This window comes from Pinus tabuliformis, chromosome 3_1 (genome assembly GCF_031772625.1).
Source record: "Pinus tabuliformis cultivar Carrire ecotype Pingquan chromosome 3_1, CPIR1, whole genome shotgun sequence".
In the NCBI taxonomy this organism is placed as follows: Eukaryota; Viridiplantae; Streptophyta; class Pinopsida; order Pinales; family Pinaceae; genus Pinus; species Pinus tabuliformis.
In genome coordinates, this window is record NC_142301.1 from 941,160,435 (window position 1) to 941,167,245 (window position 6,811).

Consider the following 6,811-nt stretch of genomic DNA (forward strand, 5'->3'; position numbering starts at 1 on the left):
GGTTTAGTACCCAGATCTACTGCAATCCACTAATCTTTATCCACCAGCAGATCCTTCATCTTGAGTATCCACAACTCAAAACTCTGACAATTAAATTTCTCGATCTCTATCTTTCCACTGCTCGCCATCTTCTTTCTCCACAAGAATCGATCCTGCAGATCTCCCACTGAACAAAGTCTACCACAAGCCCGAGAAAAAAACCCTCAGCAGCAAAGGTGTCCCCTTGAAGCATAAACAACTCTGATACCAAATGGAGGTCTTAACCTTGTACAAAAATTGCTTGCATACGAATTATAAAAACAGAAAATAAATAATGGTGAAAACATAAAACATAAAACAAATATACACAAAGATTTTCCCTTGAATCCCAAAACAGGGACTACCAAATTGATTTTTCATTATGTTCCTTTCAATGTTACAATACATATATACATGTCGAAGCATCCATAAACCCCAATCCATTAACCCTGGAGTAGAACATAATTGTAGTTCCTTTGACTGGATCTACAAAATACCATGGACTGAAAACCATCGGTGCCCAAAACCATGTGCGAAATCCATGCACAAAACCATAGGTAGGTCTACCTCCTGCATACACCCCAACAGGGTGGGTATCCACCCCCCCAAGTGACCCCCGACAATGCCCGATGTAACGTATAGGGGGGGTTACCACCCCCCTTGTGACCCCCCCTGCACGTGGGGTAGTCGTGGAAAGAATATAAGACAACCCAACAATGCAAAAGCTAGGGAATGGCTTCATGTCCAAAAAAATAAAGAGAAGAAGGGGAATTCAAGCGTCATTATTTGATTATTCCCCCTTGTATTATTATTTTTTATTTTTATTTTTTCTGTGTTTTGTTTCTTGCACATTTTCATGGCATGTGGTTTTATTTTCAAATGTTTTTAAGCATATGTAAGTGACACATTTTCACTACGTAAAGGTTTGGGAAAACCCTTTATGAATGCACACATTATATGATCTAGGAGGATCTTGTCATTCCAGTTTGTGCAGAGAGTCCAATTCATTTTCAGCTTCGTCAGCTTCGCCAATGTTCTTCAGTTATTCATGGTCCAAATTGTCATCAAGGTGTATGATGATTAAATTTCATAATGTGACAAAGTGGTTTATAATGGGTTTTCTCTATGGTGCAAAAACCTAGCTAAAGTGGCAAGGTCTTTATGAAAAATGTAATAACCTAAGCACTAAAGCTAAAGACCTAAATCCTACCACTAACCTTAAGTATGGACCTAACACTTAAATATGTCAACAACCTAATGCAAAACCTAAAAACCCACCTATCGGACTTTATAATAAAACAATGAAAATAATACACAACCCCTAAACACAGGTCCTAACCACAGTGGCACTGCGTTGGAGAAAGGGCATGTGAATGCAACCGAAACTGTAACCACCGCAGCTCGGAGATCGTAGCAAAATTTTCAGGTTTTAACCGTCGGAGATTGTGACATTTGAACAGTTTGGGAAGCCGCGCAGTTGGGGTAACTGCAATTGACACTGCAAATAGCTGTCATGTGAACACAGTGGATTGACCGCACTGTTAGTCGGAACCGTAGGGATAAACAACGCAGGTGGCCGCCAAGGGTTAGACGCCTGGTCACATGCCAGCAAAACACCCATTCCGTGTTGTCAGTTGACTATTATCGGGTTCGAAGATAACCAAACTCTGTTTTTGGGTTTTTATTGCAGTTTGCTATATTTTTAATGTACCCACCATGTAACTAATGCCTAATTTCACAATGTGACAAGACCGAGGCCAATAAACCTTCAATGAAACACATTCATGCCTATCTTAGCCTGAGAGAGTTCGAATGAACCTAAGGAGTTATAAATTCAACCTTTTGTTCATGGGGAAAGGAATTAGAGGTTTTGAAGATTTGTACTCAGATTAGATTCTGAGAGAGAGGCAGTTTTGTTTTCAGTGTATCTTGGTCGTCCGGAGGTGGAATGAGGAACCGAGATAGGCGTTGGAAAGGTAGGAGAGAGAGCTTTTTATTAACAGGGCCATAAGTGCTTGCATGCACATTTAATCTGGTGTATTTTCTGTGTAAAATACATCTTTAGATCAATCCTAATAAAGCGGACGCCCATCTTGAAAGCGGACCTGGAGATGTAGTCCATCAGGGACGAACTCCATAATCAATGTTTGTTGTCTTATATCTCTATTTTTGCTTCAAATTCATGTTTAATTATGTTTCTTAATTTCTTGATTAAGTCTTAAATCAACTAATTTCCTTCAGTCTTCCACATTCAGCACTTAAAGTTAACGATCAATTCACTGTTGGCAAATAATCAATTCTAATTCAGTTTAGTTTATGATCAATATCAGATCATTATATGTGTATATACAAAATGTATTTTCTTTTCAACATGAATGAAGATACAAGTTTTTTTTCTTAGGAAAAAAATCAAATTTAATATTAAAGTAAAGTTAATATTATATAATTTATTACAGAAATAAAAATGCAACCATATAAAAAAAATTGAAGGGCATTTTAAAAAGAACAAGTGCAATATTCAACGTTGTTTCTTAGTACGTGCTTCTTATGCAAAAAGTAATTAATAATTTTAAATAATATATATTAGAAACTAATGTAACTTCTCCGAATTCAAAATTTTGTGATTCATAATGATCAGGGGAAAGTTTTTTGGATTAATCACATATAATTTTTGTTGTCAACATTTCAAACCCTCTGTTGTGGTTCATCATCAGGACATGGATGGAGGACATGATCCAATCAAAAAATAAATAGTGTCGAGATGCTCCAGAGAATTCGAAGGAAAAAATAGAATAAAAATTTAATAGAATAAACTAATAGAGAAATTTAACATAATAAGAGCTTAATAAACTTCATATTACACTCGTTTACATCTTGTTCCTATCCATTTTTATGCAAATATTTGCTTAAATTATGGTGGACAGTTATTCGCATGGCATCGTGTTTTGCAAAGACTGCAATAACAATCATTATTATGACACTTGGCAAATATAATTTTTTTTTAGATTTTTTATTTTCTAATATAACTTTTACAATTGTTTACATCTTGTTCCTATCCATTTTTTTTCAAATACTTGCATAAATTATAGTGGGAAACTATCCACATGGCATTGTGTTGTGCAAAGACTGCAATAACAATCATTATTAATGACACTTGTTAATATAATTTTTTTAGATTATTTATTTATTTAATATAATTTTTACAATTGTTTATATCTTGTTCCTATCCATTTTGTATGCAAATACTTGCTTAAATTATGGTGGGAAGCTATTTACATGACATTGTGTTGTGCAAAGTCCGCAATAACAATCATTATTATAAAACTTGGTGAATATAAACTTTTTTTAGATTTTTATTTTTATTTTTAATATAATTTAATATCTCTCAATTCAATATAAAACCACATAAAATTTGTCATCAACCAATTAGAAAAAAAAATTACATTTAAAAAATTAAAATTATTTTTTAGTTTTCAAAATATTTAGTTTAATATTTTTTTTTTCAAAACTTTAATAAACTTTATAGAAACTATTGTGAATTTTCAACACTGATTGAAAGTCAATGTTTTTGACCAATATATCAATATATATATATATATATATATATATATATATATATATATATATATATAATCTACCTTAACATATATAAAAATTGAGTTGAATTTTAAGTTAGTGGGAGTTGATATAATCTACCTTAACATATATAAAAATTGAGTTGAATTTTAAGCTAGTGGGAGTTGATTTCAAAACAAAGGTTTGCTTAAAAGGGATTAAAGTTTTATAAGAGAAAAAGTCCCAAATAATTGTTGCAAGTGAGAAAAAAATAAGAGACGACTTCAAACCAACGTGGGGAAGTTAGTTGTGAGAGAGGAGATCGACATTTAGAAAATTGAACGTGAGAAATTTTTTGGAAGTTGTAAATGTTAAAGTTGTGTAAAAGAAGAATCTGGGTGAAATAATGTATAGAATAAAAGTCCAAATAGAGTCACTGACTTATGCAGCCAATAAAAATTAAAAGATTTAAGTAGAATTATAACTAGCAATTTCCTCTAAAAGTATAAAGATACTGAAGGAATAGATGATTTGGGAAGATCGTATTGAAAAACTAAACCACTAAATTTAAAAACTCTTATTTCTAATAGAAAAAATATTATATAAAAGATTATTTGAAAAAAAATTGAAATATATAAAATGTATGTCTGCACAACTTGGTGTAGCATGTATTGCATTGACATAAAGTAGCTTCAGTGAATGACATTCTTGGCATTATGGTTGCAAGCAAAAGATTTGATCCTAGGGGTCACCATGTTAGCATTCACAATGAAGCAAAAAATCCATATATACTTAATGTTTATACATTAGTTGCGAGTTCACAAAATGGGATGTAACACTACCCATTTCTTAGTATTAGCTTAGTCACTTTTTATTTTTTCCATTATTCCTTCAAAATACCATGTGAATCATTATGAGCCTTACCAAATAAGGCACTAGACCCTCTTTGGGAACATGTAACATCCTTAATTGTCGTGCCATGTGAGTACTTCATTAAGTGACATTACTTCATTTGATCTATCCCAATTGCCGAATCTAATAGAGGATGCAAGCTTTGAAGACTTCAAACTACATTAATGCCAAATAGATGCTAAAATGTAGATGTTGGACTAAGATGCTTATGGAGGTTTCCTTTTACTCTTGGGAATAACTTTCCAAACACTTTAAGCGTACAATATAAAAGCACTTCCATATTTATCGACCATGTTATTTCTTCATTATTGTTAATGTTTAGGACCAACAAAAATGAAACTCGAGTAGGTCCATTCTCTTAGGTTAAACTCTTCATCTTGTATTTCACCTTTGCTCAATCTTCTAGTGAAAGCAAGGCACTAAAATTCCATTAAAAGGTTGTTAGATATGAAGTCAACCATTGAAAGAAAACTTGACAAGTGTGTCCCGTGCTTGGTGAGTCTTTTTGGCTTGGCTCCAAAGCTAGCTAAGGCTATATCTAGTCCGCTCATTTAGGCCATACCAAGTCAAAATTTAAAACTGGTCAAACTTGAGCTGACTCAAGAAGTTTAACCACATGATAAATTCAACCAAGACCCAACAAGTCTAATTGACTTGTAGACTAGTTTTGACCAATTTGCTGATTTAGTAATCGAGTTTGACGTAAATGTTAAATGTTTTGTTTTTAGAGGACATAATATAGTTTAAACCTAATATTGTGTGTTCTGAGTAATTTTTGGGTCTATTAATTTTTTTTTCTAAATATTTCTCAAGGTTAATCCCTATTATTATGCTTCGACTCTGCTAATTCAATCCCAAGTACAAGACATGTGACTATGATTTTAATGACAATGTTAAACGACAATACAACTTTCTTTCAGTTTTGAAACCATACTTTCCAAATTATGCAACAATAGAGATTTTTTTAGATATATCCCCATCTTCTCAACAATTCTACCCTTTTTTTGGGTGTGAAAAAGAGAACAGAGCAGTATGTAAACACAAAACATAAAGAAAACCACAAGACTTTCTGGTTCAACAAGGATATCTCTTAGGGTCCAGATCCATCCAAATGTATTTGAAAATGCTTACATGGTAGAATCAAAAGAGGAAGAGAATTTCAAATGTTGTCCTAGTTGTTTAAAATATATTTTCTACATTAATGGCAATTCACTCAGATGAAAGATCACGATGCAGCATGTCAAAAGAAAAGAATTACAGATCAAACTACAAAGAATGAATAAAGAGAGGTATACACAGGTTCACCTTGACCAAGTTGCATATACACGCAGGTTCACTAAACACAAGTAGCGTATACATACACACACACTTTCACAGAAGGAAAAGCGTGTATATGTTGGAAAACTAAGTTTTTGGTCCATGGTATTTGGTCCAAGGTATTTTGATCCATGGTATTGGTCCAAGGTATTTGGTCCGAGGTATTGACCCTAAGTATTTGGTCCAAGGTATTGGTCCTAAGTGGTTTTGATCCATGGTATTGAGAAAGGCCTAAAACTATATAAGGAGGAGAAGATCATTAGGCTAAAGTGTGCAAGTATCGAATATTTGATGAAGTGTGAGATCTAGTATGCAGGTTATTGGCTTATGGTGCTTTTCTTGATCTAAACCAAGGATGAACCTTAGCGGTTGATGAGGGATAAGATCTAATGATGGATCGGGATCTTAAGGCTTGAAATGAAGTATCATTATATGATTTTATCATGTATAATCTAGATCTGAATATTGATGCATGTGTTATTATGTAAATGTTATGATCTGGGTATAACTGAAGTCTGGAATAGCTGCAAAATTATGAATTAATATTTACAGATGTGTACGCTGGTTGGCTTTGATAAAAGCGCATATACACGTTGGTTCGACACATGGAAGTAGCATATACCTTATGAAGTATGTTTCAGTTATTTCTGTCTGTTGTTGCAGAGTTCTGGGTTCTACTTTGGGTTCTGGTAACTGTATTCTAGTGATAGTGTTCTGAACGATCAGATTCAGTTATGATGATTGAGTTTCAGTGATTGGTTGATGCAGATGTACTTGATATGATGTTGTTGATGGGTCCAGTATGAAAATTGAATGAAACGTGGCCTTCAGATTGTGGTGTTCCAGGAGTATCTAGTCTGAAAATTCATGAAATGTGGTCCCTGGTAGAAGAGTGGAGTTTTCTGTAGGCTAGCACCTATGTACTAGTAAACATATTGGCTAGTACAAGAGCTAGGGGGTTGTAGCTCATTTCCAGTAGTAGCCAGAGAATGAGAGAAGGTTGTAGCCT